The 22500-nt window shown below is 37.9% G+C and overlaps 1 protein-coding gene and 1 pseudogene across 6 annotated transcripts in view; one reads left to right on the top strand and one right to left on the bottom strand.

Annotated features, from left to right (window-relative positions):
• Window positions 1-22500, bottom strand: part of POLA1 (DNA polymerase alpha 1, catalytic subunit) — a 298535-nt gene that overhangs the window by 76367 nt on the left and 199668 nt on the right. The gene's annotated exons all lie outside the window — the stretch shown is intronic.
• LOC129563801 (large ribosomal subunit protein uL13-like) lies at window positions 19863-20519 on the top strand (annotated as a pseudogene).

Below are 22500 nucleotides of genomic sequence, written 5' to 3'. Positions count from 1 at the left end.
CCCTCAAGGAAGGTTTGTAGAAGGAAGGGATTCATGGAACCTGTCTCCCACCTCTCACTGAGCCTCAACATATGGGCTAATGACACCAGTCTCGGAAATGATTTCTAATGTTCCCTGTGTATGTCTACCCCATGGTAGACTGCCTCTGGGGTCAGACTGCATTTGGTCTCAAATTCAGTTCTGCCACTTAAAGGACTGGGTGACCTTGGACACAATGCTTAATTAACCTATTTACACCACAATTTCTTCATCTGTAAAATGAGAAAAATAAACCTCTCAGGAATGCTGTAAAGATAATGAGCTAGCATATATGTGGCAATCTCCCAATTTATTCCCACCCCCCCCCCCAAACCCTGGTTAACTATACATTTATTTTCTGTATCATGACTCTACTTCTATTACTTCTGTTTTGGTAATACGTTCATTTGTACCCTTAAAAAAAAAGATTCCACATATAAGTGATCTAGGATATTCATCTTTCTGTGTCTGACTGACTTCATTCAATATGAAAATCTCTAGGTCCATCCATGTTGCTGTAAATGGCATTATTTCATTCTTTAATTAAAGGGTGAGTAATATTCCATCTCTCTTTCACACACACAACTATATATAAAATAGATACATAATAAGAACCTGCTGTAGAGCACGGGGAACTCCACTCAATACTCTGTAATGACCTGTGTGGGAAAAGCATCTTAGAAAAAACGAAGTGGATATATGAATGACTGATCCACTTTCTGTGCACCTGAAAGTAACACTGCAAATCAACTGTAATCCAATCAAAATCCAAACAGTATTGCACACTAGCACATGGAAGCGCCAGCACCTTGAATGGCGCACCCTGTGTGCCACTGATGAATGACGCAGTCTGCACTGTCCCAACTAGAGCGCAGCTTCTGGAGGGCTTGAATTTCTACACAGCTGCAAAACCCAATGCCATGCCCTCAATAGGTGCTCTAGAAAGTTTATAAGGAATATGTTTAAACTACTATGACCACCCCCTTTTAATGAATGCATTAACAACTGCTATTTCTACTGTTTTAATTAAGATATGCCTTTAAAATTTCAGGATCCTTCAATTTCTACACACCTTTATGTCTTATATAAATTATTAGCCTTCATTAATATCAAGATTAACCTTAAAAAGATTGAGACATGCTGTTTTATTTTTTCTGTCACCCAAATTGGTTTTCTGCCCATTTTATTTGCATTATTTATGCTTTTTCTGTAAATATAGAACAAGAGAGGGTGAAAAAATACTGGTTTGCCAACTCCAATGTACTTCTTTGCAAAGGAAATTATTTCCATAGGCTACAGAAATAACTTATTTGGATTACTTCAATTAGTTCTAATATAAAACATTGCCACCACTTCATTAATCAGCTGCTTATGAGGGTTACTTTTCCAAGAAGTCTTTTTGGTAATTTGATTAGAAAGAATGGTAGTGCACATTATCATCTGATTCAGTATGTCCATCAAGTAGACAATTTACAGTGAGTTCTTGATAATGATGGGCTTATTTTTAAAAAGCCACACAGACAGCAGTTTCTTCATTTTATAATCCTAGTCCTGATTTTTTGGTGAAGATGAAGTTATTTTTCAAAGTCTTTGGCAGCACACGGTGCTGAATAAGCATCAGGAACTATTTCAGTGCTTTAAGAGGCATTTCACTCTTTGCCTCTCCCCACAGACAAAACCCCCCCACGAATGATGCAGTAATTAAAACCTAATTATTATCTTCATTTTAAACAAAACCTAAAGTGAATACCAATTAATAACAACATACTAATGAGCATCTGCTGTGATGAAATTGAATATGAATGTGCTGCAAATTTCGGGTAATTTATTTTTTTTTAGGGAAGTGCCACTGGTCGCATTCTGCTGTTAGAAGATAATATAGAATGTACACCATTTTCTATCAAGTCATTCTGCACATGGCAATTTCCATCTTAGGAGAGAGGGCTGGCTTTGATGCTACAGATGTTGAAATACCCAAATACTGGTCATGCTGTCTTCACTGGGACTGAGGACAATTTTAGGATTCTACCTTGAATTTATTGCCTTCTCTTCAGAAGTTTTCCTTTTTTAAATGCCGTATTTCAAGGTTAACCTCATGCCAAAAAAGCCCCACAAAAAACCCAAAAGATTTCAATTAGCCCCCATGCTACATATAATCATGTATTAACATCACGATGAGAAATGCAAATATAAATTTCTAACTAGAAGAAATAATAATATAAAAATAAGGTTGGCAAGTCACTTTGGATTTCACTGGAGCTATAAAATGGCCTAGAAACATTTATGTAAGTAAGAGAAACCCTTGATATCTGGAAACTGTCTTAACTGTGTACAGATTCATTCATGTTACTAACATCATCACACCAAGAAGCAAAATGTGGAGACAGAATGAGGTTCTGCAGATTACAGTTTCAACCTCCATATCTATAGTAAGAATGAGTAGGGCAAGATCAGTGTTTTTCAAGTATGTTCAATTCACATGCCTTGGAGGCTTCTCCAAATGTTTCTGATTTCATTGATTATATATTCACTGTAAAAAATTCAAGACAGATGTGTTCACATGTACTACCTCCCAAATTTTAAGACGTGTTAAGATCCCAACATATTAGCTGGTGTTCTCACTGAAAAATAAGTTATAAGCTTAAAATAGATTACCTATATATATTAAAAATCTCATTTTTAATGAGATTTAATCTAAAGATGAGATTGAAAATCTCATCTTTTTTATAGCTGGGAATTCTGCATGAAAACTTATTTGGATAAAAGGGTTTCCTAGATTAGTGAGTTTTCTAGGGTTTCTCTCTAGATATAAGCTGAACTGAAAACTACTTTGACTTTCTTTCCCTGGCACATTCACCCAAATATATCTAATCTGGCTAAAATAAAAATTCTCTACCACTTCCCACCCAAAAATTTGGCAAAATTGACATCTACAATGTTTGGTCAGCTTTCTAATATTCTTATTAACTGGCACCAAAGGGTCTATGATGAGCAGTATCAAAAGCTGCTAAAATAAAATACATGTACATGGCTACTGTAAATAAAGTGATGCAGCATTTAAGATGAAAACGTAACTGTGTAATCTGACCTGGTTGTTAAGGTGTACTCTGGCTTAGGTGACATCTCAGAACAAGCTCTGCCTCAGATGGACAAAACCGGAGAAGGCTGTCATATCTGATCCAAGCCAAGCCAAAGTCAGCCTCCCTTCACACCACTAGCCACCAAGCACATAAGAAAGACTGCTGTCCATTCATTCAACAAATTGAGCATCTAAAACAGGCCAGGCACTATTCCAGCTGCTAAGGCTACATCAGAGAAAGAGAAATAGGATAAGATCGCAGGAGCTTATAGCCTGGTGTGGGTGTGACTTTTCCAACATTACACTGCAGTCAAATGTGGATATTTCCATTTATCTACCCGCTTCTCACAGTAGCTGCTCTCTGTAACTTTTTAATGGCATGTTTACCTTGCATTTTCTAACAGAATTATTTGAGTGTTCTAATTCTTATACTACAGAGAGGTCTCAGATGATTATACTTATTTTAAAATTTGTGTCCCTTGCATTTATATAATAATGTTAGGCTTTTCAGAGCATTCAGTCCTCACAAAAGCTCTGTCAGGTAACTGGGAAGTTAGAATTATTTTCCCTATTTGACAGAGCTCATTAAAGGTGAAGTCACCTGTTCATGATCCCAGATCTGGTCAGTGAATGAAACACTAATAGCCAGTTTGCAAACCTCTTAGAAAAACCGGTAGAGTCAAAATCAGAATGACAGTTTGTGACTAGAATCAATATTTTTTATTGCCAAATGGCATCTTAAATCTTTGCCTGAAATGCTGGTATAGGATTATCTGAGGTACAATTTTAAAGTCCATATGTGCATGCTATTGAAAATGAACAGAGATTTCCCAAATGTTATCAATGTGTTAAATCACACTGTGCTAAAAGAGAGGGTTGAAGAAGTTTAGCATGATATATTAATATGCATTTGACACTTTCCCGTTTTCAGCTCTATCTCCCCAGCATTATGCTTTCTCCCATTTGATCTTCAATAAATGAACTAGCCATTCTGATTATCCTCATTTTACAGATAAGGAAGCTGAGACTCAAATAGGTTATGGGACTTGCCCTAGGTCATGCAGCTAGTAAGGGGCAGAGCCAAGACTTGATCCCAGGTTTTCAATGTCCAAGCCCCTTGATCTTTGTAATATGCCACTTTTCATTCATACACTTTCAACAATGTCATTCTGTGTGTTAATCAGTTCTTTTGTGGCTAGTTTTCAACCTGAAATACTCAGTGCACCAGAGAAGCAGTGTATTATAAGCACCTGGTACACTCACACTGTGAGGCTACAGTGATGCCATGTTTAGGGCACAGCCCACCATGAGTAAAACTGGCAGGAGCACAGGGCCAAAGCAAAAGACATTGGCTTGGGGGCTGGAGGTGAGGACTGCAAGGAGAAACTGACCAAGCCAAATCAAAAGTTTTCCATTGTGTATCATGGTTGAACTGGGGACCTAAAGTTTAACTGTGTCAATTTAATTTTCTAATTTTTGCTCACCTTCATTCTAAGATGCACCTTTCAGAAAATGCACCTTTGAGCCGAAAGATATAAAAATCTAAGTTCTTAAAAGTTTATGTTCCACACAGATCTCTGTGCACACACTTCAGAAAAAAATTTTATGGGTTTAGAAATTCCTTTTAGAACATAAAGAAGCTTTCCTTTTCTGTTTTACAAATTGAAAAACTGAGGCTCGGAGAGATGAAGTAACCTCTCCCCTCATTTGTAAAAAGATGCGGGGGCGGGGATGCACCCCATCAAAGCACTGTTACCAGGATTACATGACATAATATGTGTGAAACATTTAGTACACTATCTGACATACAGTGAGTGCTAAATAATTGGTAGTGAGTCTTTTAACTTTTTATTAGCTATGAACACTTGCCTTTGGGAAGTTTCCTGAAGTAAACCAAGTAGGCACCTGCGAGAACTTGACATTTTTTTCCCCTTTTTAATTCTGTGAACTTCATTCAAGAGCCAAGGCCAAACAATATGCTCTTATGATTCTAAGTAAAAGTCACTGATTATGTAAGCAAATTTTTTAAAAAACGAAGGGTGGTAAGATTTCAGTACCAATCACTGTAAAAAAATGAAGACTTGATTTCTATCTCTCCTATAGGTTGAAATAGGATAAAGTATTTCCTCACTTTTAATCTCTTTGCAACTAATATATAGCCATTCTGTTTATTTTTAAAATTTTTTGATGTGCACCATTTAAAAAGTCTTTATTGAATTTGTTACAACACTGCTTCTGTTTGATGCTTTGGTTTTTTGGCCGTGAGGCATGTGGGATCTGAGTGCCTCACCAGAGATCGAACCCCTGCCTCCTGTATGGGAAAGTGAAGTCTTAACCACTAGACTGCCAGGGAAATCCCAGTAGTTCTGTTTAAAGTACTGTAATCTCCTTGAGAATAGACACCCTATCATAAATACCTCAGGACTCCCAAGATCCTGGCATAGGAAGGATGAAGATGCCAAAAACATAAGTTCTTTAGAAGAAAAGTTCTAAGTAAAACCAAGGCACTGTAAGCTTTTAAATGTGAAAATACGAGATAAGGCAAGTATGGTGTGGTTGTTAACAGCACAGACTCTGGAACCAGTATGGGTTCAAATTCTGCCTCCAACATTTATTTAGCAGATATGTGATCTCAGGCAAGGCATCTAAAACTACACTCTCCACCTCCTCATCTGTAAAACAAGGATGACAACAGTGCCTCAAACAGTAGCATATGTTTGCTTTACATCTTTTATTGGGGTTGAATTTAGCTACAAAAAGCCCTTAATATATCTTGATAGTCTTGTCTTTCTTCTACTGTCTCTGTATATAAGCCTATAATGAGGTTATACACCTTATAAGCTATTAGAAGACAGAAATTGTAGCTATGAATGCAGTTTTAAAATGATAGTCACAGAATATCACAGGCTCACATAACAGTAAACTTAAAAAATGATGCTGAGGAATACTGAAGAAAGGGTGGAGTGCTTTTTGTTTTGTTATTGGTGGAGGTCAGTTACTAATTTAACAAAAGTCGAAGAGGCAGATTTTGGAGAGGACTTCGCTGACTACTTTCAATTTTTCTTTCTGGTATAAGGTCTCATATTAATGATAAAGAGTAAATAAACCCAACAGTGGTTAACGGTGTGGATTCTGGAGTCTGACAGGCTCTCCTTCAAATCCTGGCTGTGACATTTATTGGAGGTAAACTCCTAGGATGAGCAACCTCTCCAAGCCTCAGTTTCTTCATCTGTAAAAGGCCCATGTGACTGTTGTGAGGATTTAATTGGATAATGCATATGAAGTATCTGGCACAAATGATAAAGGACCTGCCTGCCAATGCAAGAGATGTAAGAGACATGGGTTTGATTCCTGGAGAATCCCACGGACAAAGAAGCCTGGCAGGCTATGGTCCATAAGGTTGCAGAGTCGGACATGAATGAAGAGACTTAGCACAGCACAAGTGTACAGTCTGGCACAAGTGTACAGTCTAGCACTCAGTTTGCCTTAGTTATCATTTAAGTGTTATACTCAATAACACTCTTGCTTGATTCTAACACACCTCTCATCACTCTGAATGTTTCTGAAACAAAGATTTGTCTTACAAACTGTTGTCTTTGCTAAAAATTTTCTTTTCCTCTGAAACACTGTTACTAAATCAGTGGTATGTCTTATAATTGCTGCCACCATAGAAGAGAGAAATACACTGGGTATAAACAGACTTAACATTTATGCCCTCCTTGTTCTCCTAGTTCATTAGTTAAGAATCACTTCTTGTTACTATTCAGTTCAACTGGTTAGACTACGTTTGGTCATGATGCTGTTCTAGTTGTCTTAGTCAACGAAATAAATCCATATATCTTACATCTAACACGGCCATTAGGTTTTAAGGCCATAGACTCCCCATGCTAACCAGCCATTATCAAAATACAAGAAAAGAAATAATTCTTTTACTGATATGGTTTTGAATTTCTATAGGAAATTTCAGGTAGCTAACTTAGGTACTAAAACTCTTTACACATCCAAAAAACACATGGTAGATGTCTTATGATTCTCCTCGATGATGTTTTGTACAAGAACCTATTCAGTAACAAGTCATTATAGTTATACTTTTTCAAATGTCAGTAAGTTAATTTTGACAATGAAAAAAAGTAACAAAGGAAGACTATTAATATACATGCACATGTAATTCACTAATTGCTCTTCTGAATTCTTCCAACTTGCCAGAATTATATTAGAACCACAAAAACAGAGCCCATAAAAACTAGTTTGGCTGCTCTTTGCCCCTTTCTTTCTACAGTGCATTAGAAATTACAGTCTTAGACATTTGTTTAATTAGAAACTAGGCTTGCTTGTATTCAAGACCTGGTCTTTTCTACTGAAAGCTTACCTAGGCCACCTTCTACTTTATATCCCACTCATGTCCTCTCTCCCCCTTTAAAAACTGTCCTCAGGTTCCTGGGATTGGCTTCATCCCAGCTGCAACTGACTGAGATGCTATTCTACTGTTTTTCTGTCTTTACTCACATGCTTTATCATACTCTATCTGGGGTTTGCACAGCAAGTTCAAGGATTAACAGTGAACCATTCCTTAGTTCCTAAACCTATGTTACACCTGCATCTTATGCGTCCTTAGCAGGCTGCACTGATATGAAAAAGTATCTTCTTTCTTCTGCATTCCTGCTGGCTCCACTTGTTCTGTAATCCTTGAAGACTGTAACAGAACTATCTTGATTTGAACTCCAGCACGTCTGTTCCTCTCCAATCATTTGTCAATGCTCACCTATGTCACTTGAGTCACCACCGATATACACATTGTGGTGCTCAATTATTCAGATGCAGTTGGTTCACTTCCTTGTTCTTCCCCTTTCTGGCTTTGGGCCACTTCACTTCTCAGCAGTTTTTCAACCAGCAAGGTGAGAAAAAGTAACACATCTTCCTGAAATATAGTACTGGCATATAGTAGGTATTCAATAAACACTGCTCCAATATCAAATAAATACAGCATGAAATCAGGCAAAGTTTTTTTTTTTTAAGCAATACTAAAGACTTGGATGGGAAGTGGAGGTGACTAGTTAAAAATTTAAGTTCTCATTATTTGTGAATTTCATCTGCCCAGGTGAGTGGTTTACCAACATTTTCTTAGCAATTGAACTATTGTGATACATGAACTTTAACAGAGCAATCTCATAAATAAAACAGATAAAGGTAGAAATACTCCAGTGGTATCTTTGAGTAAGGTCAGGGCCCTCACCCAGAGAATACAACTTCAAACTCTTTCTAATGGTAATAAAATCCCATGAGGTATATGCAGAATGTAGGAGCTAGAGTCCTAGGTTCCCCAAATAGGCCCATTAGTTTTGTGAAGAAATGAAAAGGGCAAATTCATATATCATCAGCTGAAGATAAAGATATGGATTTGCTAAGCCTAATATGCATGTGTGCTAAGTCGCCTCAGTCGTGACGACTCTGTGACCCCATGGACTGTAGCCCGCCAGGCTCCTCTTCCATTGGATTCTCCAGACAATACTGGAGTAGGTTGCCATTCCCTTCTCCAAGGGATGTTCCCGACACAAGGACTGAACCTGGGTCTCATGCATTGCAGGCAGATTCTTTACCATCTGAGCCACCAGGGATATGGAACAGTGTAAATCACAACCATTATAAAATAAAATAAAGCATCTTTATTGGAATATTGTCCCCCTTTAAAGTTGGCATTAAGTGGGCAGAAGTCTGGAGGTAGCTGGAGCATTCAGTCATGCACAAGCCTGTAGGAGGTCCCGCCCACCAATATGACTACACCATAATCTATTTCACCTCACTCAGAAACACTGTTTAAGAGTTATGAATGTAAAATAACTTTAACCAGTAATTTCAAACCAGAAAAACAAAAGGAACATGATTGAAACTAATTTACATTTTCAATTACTACAACAAAAATTTCGAATCTATGCTCTTCTTTTTGTGGTCTGTTTGTTTTTAAATGATCACCTTTACCTGACAGGAAGGGCTCGTGTGAAAGGGGTTCCAGAACACTGGCAATGGAGAGATAAAGAGAAAACAAACCAGCTCTCCATGAAGCTATGTATCCCTCAATAAACAAGACAGAAGAATGGTAACTATAAGCAAATACATGCCTATACTGCTTAAAAGAAAATAGAGCTTCCCGAGTTCCACTGTTTTTAATGATTATGTTAAAAATATTTATTTATTTATTTGTCTGCATCAGGTCTTAGTTGTGGTACACGGGCTCCAGAGCTTGCGGGGCTCAGTAATTACAGTGCGAGGGCCTACTTGCTCTGAGGCATGTGGTATCTTAGTTCCCTGATCAGGGATAGAACTGCGTTGCTTGCATTGCAAGGTGTATTCTTAACCACTGGACCACCACGGAAGTCCCCTACCATTGTTTTTAAAAACAAAAAACACGCTGCTCTAAAATCCAGAATTTCCTATTCAAAACTTTGTCATGTTTTCAAGGCTTTACTTTTTTATTTAAATAGTTAGAACTTGCATATGGCCTGACAGTCCCAAATCTATCCCATCCCAAAAGCTGGACTTAGGAAAGACCTTCCTTTGTTTTTACTTTAGAAAAAAGAGAATATTAATGTCTTGTTCCTCAAAAGAGATTTTTGGCATAGCTTCATATTTTCTCCTTGTGTAGATTCCTTGACAAAAAGTGTAGCAGGGGCTCTCAATCACACATCTATTATATTTATGTGAACTATTGTTTACAAGGTGGCAGGCGTTGGGACTTAATGTCATGTAACCTCAATGCCAGATATTTAATTCATCTAACCTGTGTAAAAGGAGCTCCCTTAGTTCTATGTCAGCACATATATCCCTGTATTTGAAAAGATTTATTCTTGAAGTGGTAAATAAATTCGCCTGCCAATGCAGGAGACACAGGTTCGATCCCTGGGCTTCCCTAATGGCTCAGTGGTATAGAATCTGCCTGCCAAAAGGAGACGCTGATTTGATCCTGGCTAGGGAAGATTCCCTAGAAAAGGAAATGGCAACTCACTCCAGTATTCTTGCCTGAAAATTCCCATGGACAGAGGAGACTGGCGGACTACAATTCATGGGGTTGCAGAGTCGGAAAAGACTTATCGACTAAACAAACAACAACATCCTTGAAGTAGAGTTATATGTTATCACCAGGCCACGGAAATTTTTCTTTCATTTTTACTTTAAAAAATTTCACAATGAGATTAATTTGGGAGAGTATATACGGTATAGTTCTATGATTTTTAACACATGTAACATCCATGACAGCCAGGATACACAACAGTTCCAAAACTGCCCTTTGCTGCCCATTTGTATTCAGACCATTCTCTAATCCACGACAACTACTGGTTCTCCATCATGTTCTGAAATTTCAACAATGCTGTTTAAATGGAATTAAACACTGTGGTCTTTTGAGTCTAGCTTTTTTTCACACAGCATAATAGCTTTGAGACCCATCCAAGTTGCTATGTTATCAGTAGTATGTTCGTTTTTATTGCTAAGTAATACTTCATGGTATGAACGCGTGACAGTTTATTCATCCATCCACTGAAGTGTGTTGGAGTTGTTTCCAGTTTGGGGCTATTATGAATTCAGTTCCTTAGAAACATTTCTGCACAATTTTTACATGGTTATAATTTTTCATTTCTCTGGGGTAAATACCCAAGAGGATTCCTAGGTCATACAGAAAGTATATATTGATCTTTATGAGAAATAAACTATTTTCCAGACTGGCAGCACCATTTTACATTTCCACCAGCAAAGTAAGCATGAAGTTTTCTGTTGTTCCACATCTTCACAAGCACTTGGTACTGTCAGTATTTTGTATTTTAACCATTCCAGTAAGTATGGAGTGCTATCTTGTCAAGGTTTCAATTTGCATTTCCCTGATGCTAATAATGAAACAACTTTTCACAATCTTATTTGTCATCCTTATGTTCTCTGTGGTAAAGAATCCATTCAAGTCTTTTGTTTATTTTTAAGTTGGAATGGTTTTCTTTTAACTGAGTTTTGAGAGTTCTTTATATATAAACTAGACACAGGTCCCTTGTTGGATATGTGATTTGTAAACATTTCCTCCAAGTTTATGACTTGTCATTTCTATCCCTTAATAGTGTCTTTTTGAAAGCATTTTCATTTTGATGAAGTTCAAGTGATTTTTCCTTTTTTAAATTGATCATTTTTATCTCATGTTTAAGAATTCTTCACCTAATCTGAGGTCATGAATATCTCTTATTCTTAACATTTATAGTTTTGCACTTAGAGCCGTGATATACTTTGTTAATATTTGTATAAGGTAAGATTTTAGCTCAAAGTTTATTTTTTCTGCATATGAACGTCCAACTTTTGCCAACATTACACGCTGAAAGGGCTATTCATTCTTCATTAAATTCTTTTGAATTGCTGTTAAAAATTGAATGGCCAAACTTGTCTATCTATTCTGTAGGTCTAGGTTTCTATTCATTTGCCAATTTTACACTGTTCATTACTGTGGTTTTAAGTCCTACAATTGATTATTGATTCCTCCAACTTAATTTTTTTCAATTATGAATTTACTTCCTTTAACAAATATAGGACTATTGAGGTAATCTATTTCATCTTGGATGAATTCTTATAGTTTTCGATTTTTGAGGAATTGGTCCATTACTCTTAAATTGTCAAATATGTTTAGTATTCCCCTATCCTTTTAAAGTCTGCGGAGGCCTAGTATTCTGGATATTGCTAATTTCTATCTTTCCTTTTTTTAATCTCTGTCAACCTTGCTAGATGCTTATCAATTTTATTGATATTTTCAAATATTCATGTTCTTGTTTCACTGATTTTCTCTATTCTTTCAATTTAACTAATATATCTTCACTATCTCTTTCCTTCTGTTTGTTTTGGGCTTATTTTGCTCTGCTTTTCAAAAAATTTTATGAAAGTGGAAACTCACATTATTGATTTGACACCTTTCTTTTTCTCTAATACAAACATTTAATGCTATCAATTTCCCTCTAAGCACTGCTTTAGGTGCATCATCCTACTGTACAGTTTTTTACTTTTCCCCTTTGATCATGACCTGATTCTGACAGCATGATTATTTAATAGTTCACTGCCAAATGAACAGACTTATATTACCAACTGGGTCAATAAACAATCCCTTGACACTTACTACTTGAGTATTTTACAGATTTTGTGTGTCTTTGATGCATATTGGTAACTGGTCTACTCTGTATTACAGTAAGCACCATAGTATATATTGTCTCAATCATTGTTTGATATGTTGTATTTTCATTTTCACTCGGTTCAAAATATTTTCTAATTTTCCTTGGGACCTTTTTTTGACCCTTGGGTTATTTAGAAGTGTGTTGTTTAATTTCCGAGAACTTTAGAGATTTTCTGGTTACTTTTCTCTTAATGATTTCTAGTTTAATTCTATTATGGCTACAGAATATACTTTGTATGATTTTAATTATTTTAAATTCATTAAGGTTCTTTTTATGATGCAGAATATAGTCTATCATATAGGCTTGTTGAATGTTCCATGTGCACTTGAAAAGAATCTTGATCATGCTGTCGACAGGTGGAGTGTTCTGTACATATCAATTAAATCCCATTGGTTGACAGTTCTTCTATATCCTTCCTGATTTTTTATCCAGTATTTCTATCAATTACTGAAAGAGGAGTGTTAAAAGTTACCAAGTGTAATTATGGATTGTCTATTTCTCCTTTCAGTTCTGCCAGTTTTTGCTTCAGGTATTTTGAAGCACTGTTGTTAGGTGCATACAGATTTTGAGTTGTTTTCTCTTCTTAGTGAATTAGCTCTTTTATCATTATGTAAAATCCCTCTTTATCATGAGTAATTTTCTTTGCTCTGAAGTCTAATTTTCTGCTTTTAACATAGCCACTCTTTCTTTTCATTAGTGTCTGCATGGTATATCTTTTGCCATTTTCTCCTTTAACCTACCTATACCATTATATTTGAAGTTAGTTTTTTGAAGACATTTTATAATACTTGCATCATTAAAAAATACATTCTGTTAATTTCTATCTTTTAATTGGTGTAAACAAGTTTAGAATATTTGCATTTAATGCAGTTATTGATATGTTTGGATTGGGGTGTACCATTTTATTATTTGTTCTGCTTTTCCTTTCTCTTTTCTATTTCCTGCCCTCTTTGGGGTTATTCAAACATCTTTTTATTATTTAATTGATTGTGGTTTTGACAACATCTCTTTGTAAAGTTCATCATTAAGGATGACAATATATATACTTTAGAATTAAAAATTTACCACGTAAATGGAATGTAAAAACCCACATAGGTCCCTTTTCCCTCCCTCCTTTGATGTGGTAGTTGTCTCATAAATTAGACCTACACACACTGAAAACTGGTAAAAAAATGCTATAATTTTTACTTTCATCTATCAAAAATATTTCAAGTAACTCAAGAAAAGTAGTTATTATATTTACCATTTCCTTTCCTTCCTTCTTTTTTCTTTTTAATTAATTATTTATTTTTGGCTGAGCTGGGTCTTTGTTATGGGCTATGCTTCTCTTGTTGCAGAGCTCTTCGGCGTGTGGGCTTCAGTAGCTGCAGCACATGGTCTCAGTAGTTGTGGCTCCCAGGCTCAAGAGCACAAGCTAGATGGTTATGGCACACAGCTTTAGTTGCCCCATGGCATGTGAGATCTTCCCAGATCAGGGATTGAACCTGTCTCCTGCATTGGCAGCTGGATTCCTTACTGCTGAGCCACCAGGGAAGCCCTCTTCCTTCATTCTTGATATTCTAGGTATCTTCCCAGTATCATGTCCCTTCTGTCTGAGTAACTTAGTTCAACAATTCTTTCAGAATGGGTCTGCTGACAATGAATTCTCTTAGCTTTCCCTCATCTGAAAATGTCTTTCTTTTACCTTCGCTCCAAAAGATTTTTGGGGGGGCTAGATTAAAAACAGTGTGTTGATAATCTTTTAGCACTTTAAAAACACTGTACTACTTCCTCTGGCCTCCACATTGTTTCTGATAAGAAATATGTAATCATTTGAATCATTTTCCCTTATGCATGCTCAGTCACGTCTGACTTTTCTTTGTGACCCTGTAGACTAGCTCATCAGGCTCCTCTGTCCATGGGATTTTTCAGAAAAGAATACTACATCGGGTTAATATTTCCTCCTCCAGAGGATATTCCCAACCCAGGGATCGAATCCATGTCTCCTGCATTGGCAGGCAGTAAAATACTCTACCACTGAGCCACCTGGGAAGTGCATTTTCTCTTACAAAAACATCATTTTCCTCTGATTGTTTTTAAAACTTTCACCCCCTGCAACATACACACACACACACACACACAAACAAACACACAGTTTGATTATGATGTGTTCCAGAGTGAGTTTCTTAGGGTTTATCCTGATTGGGATTCACTGAGCTTTCTGAATCTGTCTTTTGTCAAACTTGGGAAAGGCTTACATATTTCTTCAAATATTTTTTTTCAGCCTGGTGCTTCTCCTCCTTTTTTGGACTCCAATGATATGAATGTTAGACTGTGTATTATTGTCCCACAGGTCCCAGAGGCTCTGTTCTGCTTAACCCCTTTGTCTTTTTCTACCTGTCCTTTAGACTGGGTAATTTGTACTGATCTAATTTCAAGTTCACTGGCTGTTTCCTGTGTGTATCTCCATTCTGCTATTGAGCCTATTCAATGAGTTTTTAAACTTTGGTTATATTTTTTTTTACATCTATTTCTTCTGTCACATAACTGCAACAGCAACATTTCAATCTTAACTTTTGACCCCTGCCCCACTTCGCCCCATGCAAGCTGTGTTTTTCTGTTTCTTCCTCTACCAGGTAGTTCTGAACTGAATTTTGAACATTTTGAGTAGCATGAATCTATGGGTGTTACCTAAATTCTAAGGACAACTGTGGATTTTTTTGTTTTAGCAGGCAACTGACTTCATTGGGTTTGGGTTATGGATTCCAACCCACTTTCTCTGGACTGTGGGCCTGATCTCAGTTCACCTTTAAAAACTGTGGCAGTACTTGCTATATTTGTCCCATGTGTACTCTACCCAGAAGTCAATCTGGGTTGTGATCTTTTACTTCAGTTCTCAAAGTTTTTGATATGCTGATTAGGCTCAGATCCTTTCCTTTCAGATTGGGGTATGAGCCCCAAAGTTCACCAACAACTTTATGGTGCCACCTTCCCTGAAGCTGTCTTTGTGATCTCCTTGGTACTTTTTAGTTGCCAGCAGCTAGCCAGAAAGCTGGGTCTTTACTTCTTTCCTTCCTTTCTTAAGAAGGGGAGAGGGGAGTTGAGTGTTGTGGCTCTTGGTGACTACCACTGCAGTGTTTATTGCCAACATAAGATCACTTGGGGGCTGGAGCATGAGAATGAAAAAAAGAGAAGAAGAAAAAAAAAAACCTTCAGGATTCCCATATCTTTTCTAGTAAGGGGATTCTCTTACTTCTCTAATACATGTTTTAACTTTAAGATCTAGATTGAAATCTTTTATCTTGTGATGAAAGTAAAAGAGGAGAGTGAAAAAGTTGGCTTGAAGCTCAACATTCAGAAAATGAAGATCATGGCATCTGGTCCCATCACTTCATGGGAAATAGATGGGGAAGCATGTCAGACTTTATTTTTGGGGGCTCCAAAATCACTGCAGATGCTGATTGCAGCCATGAAATTAAAAGACGCTTATTCCTTGGAAGGAAAGTTATGACCAACCTAGATAGCATATCAAAAAACAGACATCACTTTGCCAACAAAGGTCCGTCTAGTCAAGGCTATGTTTTTTCCAGTGGTCATGCATGGATGTGAGAATTGGACTGTGAAGAAAGCTGATCACTGAAGAATTGATGCTTTTGAACTGTGGTGCTGGAGAAGACTCTTGAGAGTCCCTTGGATTGCAAGGAGAGCCAACCAGTCCATTCTAAAGGAGATTAGTCCTGGGTGTTCATTGGAAGAACTGATGCTAAAGCTGAAACTCATACTTTGGCCACCTCATGCGAAGAAGTCGACTCACTGGAAAAGACTCTGATGCTGGAAGGGATTGGGGGCAGGAGGAAAAGGTGACGACAGAGGATGAGCTGGCTGTATAGTATCACCGACTGACTCGATGGACGTGAGTTTGAGTGAACTCCGGGAGTTGGTGATGGACAGGGAGGCCTGGTGTGCTGTGATTCATGGGGTCGCAAAGAATCGGACATGACTGAGCGACTGAACTGAACTGAAGGAGCCTTAGTTTACCATATCTCTTTAGCAGTAATGTATTAATTCTATAATATACTGTTACTTTTTAAGAACTTTTGTTTTACTTCAAATGTCTCTGGCTGGTTCCTTATATTGAAGTTGTTTAAGAGCAGAAACCATGGCTTCAAAACCTTTTTTACTTGCCAAACCCCAGTCAAGCAGCATGGAGAGAGATAATATTCAGTAACTGTTTGGTTGACAGATGTTCCAATTGGTCTTTATAAAAATAAGAATATGTTGGAGAGTGTTTTGCCTACGTTCTCCTCTAGGAGTTTTATAGTTTCTGGTCTTACATTTAGATCTTTAATCCATTTTGAGTTTATTTTGGTGTATGGTGTTAGGAAGTGTTCTAGTTTCATTCTTTTACAAGTGGCTGACCAGTTTTCCCAGCACCACTTGTTAAAGAGACTGTCTTTTCTCCATTTTATATTCTTGCCTCCTTTGTCGAAGATAAGGTGTCCATAGGAGCGTGGGTTTATCTCTGGGCTTTCTATTTTGTTCCATTGATCTATATTTCTGTCTTTATGCCAGTACCATACTGTCTTGATGACTGTGGCTTTGTAATAGAGCCTGAAGTCTGGCAGGTTAATTCCCCCAGTTCCATTCTTCTTCCTCAAAATTGCTTTAGCTATTCGAGGTTTTTTGTATTTCCATACAAATTGTGAGATTATTTGTTCTAGTTCTGTGAAAAATATTGTTGGTAGCTTGATAGGGATTGCATTGAATGTATAAATTACTTTGGGTAGTATACTCATTTTTACAATATTTATTCTTCTAATCCACGAACACGGTATATTTCTCCATCTATTAGTGTCCTCTTTGATTACTTTCACTAGTGTTTTATAGTTTTCTATGTACAAGTCTTTTGTTTCCTTAGGTAGATATATTCCTAAGTATTTAATTGTTTTCGTTGCAAACAGTGAATGGAATAGTTTCCTTAATTTCTCTTTCTATTTTCTCATTATTAGTGCATAGGAATGCAAGGGATTTCTGTGTGTTGATTTTATATCCTGCAACTTTACTGTAATCATTGATTAGCTCTAGTAGTTTTCTGGTAGAGTCTTTAGGGTTTTCTGTGTAGAGGATCATGTCATCAGCGAACAGTGAAAGCTTTACTTCTTCTTTTCCAATTTGTATTCCTTTTATGTCTTTTTCTGCTCTGATTGCTGTGGCCAAAACTTCCAGAACTATGTTGAATAGTAGTGGTGAGAGTGGGCACCCTTGTCTTGTTCCTGACTTTAGGGGAAATGCTTTCAGTTTTTCACCATTGAGGATAATGTTTGCTGTGGGTTTGTCATATATAGCTTTTATTATGTTGAGGTATGTCCCTTCAATTCCCACTTTCTGGAGGGTTTTTATCAAAAATGGATGTTGAATTTTGTAGAAGGCTTTCTCTGCATCTATTGAGATAATCATATGATTTTTATTTTTCAGTTTGTTAATGTGGTGTATTACGTTGATTGATTTGTGGATATTGAAGAATCCTTGCATTCCTGGGATAAAGCCCACTTGGTCATGATGTATGATCTTCTTAATGTGTTGTTTATCCGACATAAATCACAGCAGGATCCTCCAAGACCCACCTCCCAGAATATTGGAAATAAAAGCAAAAATAAACAAATGGGACCTAATTAAAATCAAAAGCTTCTGCACAGCAAAGGAAACTCTAAGCAAGGTGAAAAGACAGCCTTCAGAATGGGAGAAAATAATAGCAAATGAAGCAACTGATAAAGGATTAATCTCCAAATTATACAAGCAGCTCCTGCAGCTTAATTCCAGAAAACTAAGTGACCCAATCAAAAAATGGGCCAAAGAACTAAACAGACATTTCTCCAAAGAAGACATAAAGATGGCTAACAAACACATGAAAAAATGCTCAACATCCCTCATCATCAGAGAAATGCAAATCAAAACCACAATGAGATACCATTTCACACCAGTCAGAATGGCTGCTATCCAAAAGTCTACATGCAATAAGTGCTGGAGAGGGTGTGGAGAGAAGGGAACCCTCTTACACTGTTGGTGGGAATGCAAACTAGTACAGCCACTATGGAGAACAGTGTGGAGATTCCTCAGAAAACTGGAAATAGAACTGCCATATGATCCAGCGATCGCACTCCTGGGCATACACACCGAGGAAACCAGAATTGAAAGAGACACATGTACTCCAATGTTCATTGCAGCACTGTTTATAATAGCCAGGACATGGAAGCAACCTAGATGTCCATCTGCAGACGAATGGATAAGAAAGCTTTGGTACATATACACAATGGAGTATTTCTCAGCCATCAAAAAGAATGCATTTGAATCAGTTTTAATGAGGTGGATGAAATTGGAGCCAATTATTCAGAGTGAAGTAAGCCAGAAAGAAGAACATCAATACTGTATATTAACGCATATATATGGAATTTAGAAAAATGGTAACCTGAACCTTGTATAAGAGACTGCAAAAGAGACATAGGCATTTAGAATAGTCTTTGGGACTCTGTGGGAGAGGGTGAAGGTGGAATGATTGGGGAGAATGGAATTGTAGCATTTATATTATCATGTGACCAGTCCAGGTTCGACGCATAAATTTTCCTCTGTTCATTTCTTTGCATTTGTGCTTTTTTAATAAAAATACTTTTAACTGTAAAGAAAAAAAAATTATAAAAAATAAATAAATAAATAAATTTTGAGAAAGTCACAAAAAAAATAAAATAAAATAAAATAATTAAAAAAAAATACAGAGAAAAAAAAATAAGAATAATTTTGCACAATGTGAAAATGAGGAGAGAATAATAAAGTAGCAGGAATGTAAGGTGATAGTTAATCATTAAGGTACAGTTGGTTCCACTACAATGTTTAGTTTGAAAATGAGAATTAATTCCAATGCCATTGATATATCAGGAAATAATGTGAACATAATGTGAATTTTATGTCTGCTTCTGCAGGATTCTGTCTGTAAGAAACACTAGGTAAATGCTTTAGAAAACTGTATCCAGATGAATCAAGCCACAGAGGAATATATGTAACACACATGTACATACACCCCTCAAACACTGACCAGGCAATAAGCTACACTAACCGACATCTGGTGTTTGTTATAACTTTCCTTCCAATTTCAGATAACCTTCCTTCCACCACTTCACCATGACTCATGAGCTGCAACCTTTCTGATGTTCACTTTCACAAGCAAACTTCAAGTCTTTTTCAAGGTAAAATGCTGTATTTATTGTAGTATTTATGTATTTCTTAGCTACTGAAGATATGTAACATCACACCACTGTTTTCATTAGGTTCCTATATTCTTGTTTGAGTCACTGCTGAAATTTTGTTGGGTTTCTAACCCATGTGTCTTTTCCATAAAGCATCTGTTTGTGATTTTACATAACTTGGTAATTTTTAGAAACACATGTATGGAGTTATAGGAGAGCTGAGTGCAAACAGAGAGGCCGGGAGGGAAGACTGGTGGAAGGACAAGTATAAGGATAAAAACAAAGGACAGGATATGGACCACGCTACCACTATGTTCTTAATTTCAAAATTTGCCCTCCTTTTCCAGGCGGCTACCAAAGATGGCGGAAGGGCAGGCCCTGGCGCTTGATGGCCGAGGCCATCTCCTGGGCTGCCCGGAGGCCATTGTGGCCAAGCAGGTGCTTCTGGGCTGGAAGGCTGTGGTCGTGTGCTGTGAGGGCATCGATATTTCTGGCAATTTCCACAGAAATAAGTTGAAGTACCTGGCCTTTCATCAACATTTCTGGTAATTTCTACAGAAATAAGCTGAAGTACCTGGGTTTTCTCCCCAAGCGGATGAACACCAACCCCTCCTGTGGCACTTCCAAACCCCAGCCGCATCTTCTGGCAGACAGTGCAAGGCATGCTGCCCCACAAGACCAAGCGGGGCCAGGCTGCTCTGGAGCACCTCAAGGTGTTTGATGGGATCCCATGACCCTATGACAAGAAAAAGTGGATGGTGGTTCCTGCTGCCCTCAAGGTTGCGTGTCTGAAGCTTACTCGGAAATTTGCCTACCTAGGGCGCCTGGCTCATGAGGTTGGCTGGAAGTACCAGGTGGTTAATGGCCACACTGGAGGAGAAGAGAAAGGAGAAAGCCAAGATCCACTATCAGAAAAAGAAGCAGCTCACGAGGGTACGGAAGCAGGCTGAAAAGAACATTGAGAAGAAAACTGACAAATTCACAGAGGTCCTCAAGACTCATGGATTCCTAGTCTGAGCCCAGTAAAACTGACTGTTTATTCTTCATGCTTGTCCTGGCCTGCCCTTCCTCCATCACCACCCTAGGATGTGCAGGGCCCCCAGGGATTGCCAAGCAGGTGCCACAAGCAGATCAGGTATAGCTGAGGGGCATTAGTCAGTGTAGGCAGTTCTAAGGGCTGTGCAGGCATCACTGGTCTGCAGCTTATTGGTTCGTGAGACTTTTAAGACATGAACAGTTGGAACAACCAATGCAGTTTCAATATTGGTAGAAGTGAGCTGGAAGACTTAATTGGAAGGGACCCCCATGACTTAAAGGGAGTCTGTTCAAGCTTCCCACATGGTCAGATACTATACTCTGCAGCTGTTAGGATATGAAAGAACGCCCAAAAAGTGTCTCTAGAAGAGAAATTTCAGCCAAGGGGTCATAGGCATCACCTCGTGTCTTCCCTATATTTTGTGATCCCAAACCAATAAATTATTTTTTTAAAGACAAAAAAAAAAAAAGATTTGCCAAAGAAGATTTTCTTTGATCTATAATGATCCAAAAAGAAAAGCTGAGTCTGACACCACTAAACTGGGGTCTGGCAGCTAATCAAACCAAAGATTAGTTTACTCTAAAGGTTTAACTTCAACGTAACTGCTTCAGAGTAGAAATGACACAGCTTCCTAAGGCTGGTTTCCCTAACAGAGCATCACTAAATAAGACTGTCTAGGGAAAGGGTATGAGAAGGCGCAGAAGAAACTCAACAATGTTTTTTGCTTCTACATCTCCAGCTATTCGTAGCCTACCAATCCTTCCAGTCCTAGCTTACATTTCACCTTTTCTACGCAATCATCTCAGCTTTGCCTTTTCTAACCACTTATGTACATGTTTAGACTAAAATTAGTATAGCAGTTCAGTTGTTAATTACTTCCTGCCATCCCTTCAACACACCTGCATATGGATGAACACACACCCATCTGAGACAATGGTTTGTTCCAGCTGTGATTCTCAAGACTTTCAGGGATCTCTCAGTAGGAGTAGGAGTCTGTGGTGTGTCTCTCTGTCCAGGAATTTTACTTCATCAGTTAGACTGTGAACTTAAAGAGCAACACAAGTCACTTTCCCCTCAAAAACCTATTAAAAGCAAGGACAGTGCTATGCCGTGTGTGTTGGGTGGGGTGGGGTGGTTCCGCAGAAGATGGTTTGTGTCCTTTGTATGGCACAAGAGTTGGCCATTAAGTCTGTGTTTAGGAAGAACCAGTGATTTGGGTAAGGAGTCTATGCAATTATTAATATTCACCTTGAAAATTACTTATTTTTAGGTGAGTAATTTAAATGTATTAGAATCCAATTCAGAATCAATGACTACAGGAAGGAATCCCTCTGCCATTAACTGTATGCAATAACATTAGGTAAACAACGATCTGAATAACAAATTCTATCAGTTCTGGCTTAAAAATCGCATCTAGAATCTAACCACTTCTCATAAGCTCTCCTACTATCCTGTTAGTCAAGCTGCCAGATCTTTATCCTGGACCACAGTGTCAAAGTAGTTTACTTAAAGTCAGATCATGGCATTTCTCTGCTCAGAACTCCTCAACAGTTTCCCAGAATTGAAGTCACAGTCCTCACAATGGTCTGTATGGCCCCTCACAGTTGGTATCCCCCCGCTGCCTTCCCTGTTACCACTCTCCCCACTGTTCACTCATCTCTTCCCACACCAGCTCCTTGCAATTCCTTAGATGTGTACAGCAAGCTCTTATTTCAGGCCCTTCATACTTGCTGTCCCATATGCATGGCATGCTTTTCCTCCACCTACCTACATGGCTCACTGCTCATATTCTTCTGGTCTTTTCTCAATATTGAGAACTTCCCTAACAATCCTATAGAGATTAGCGGACCCCAGCTGCCTCAGTCCTTTCCTCCTTCCAGTTGAATTTTTCTCCACAATACATGTTACCACCTGCCCTGGGCGCGTGTGCTAAGTTGCTTCAGTAGTGTTCGACTCTGAGAG

Source organism: Moschus berezovskii, chromosome Y (genome assembly GCF_049115385.1).
Source record: "Moschus berezovskii isolate FMDL1 chromosome Y, NW_MosBer_1.0, whole genome shotgun sequence".
In the NCBI taxonomy this organism is placed as follows: Eukaryota; Metazoa; Chordata; class Mammalia; order Artiodactyla; family Moschidae; genus Moschus; species Moschus berezovskii.
This window is presented reverse-complemented; position numbering and strand designations above follow the sequence as displayed.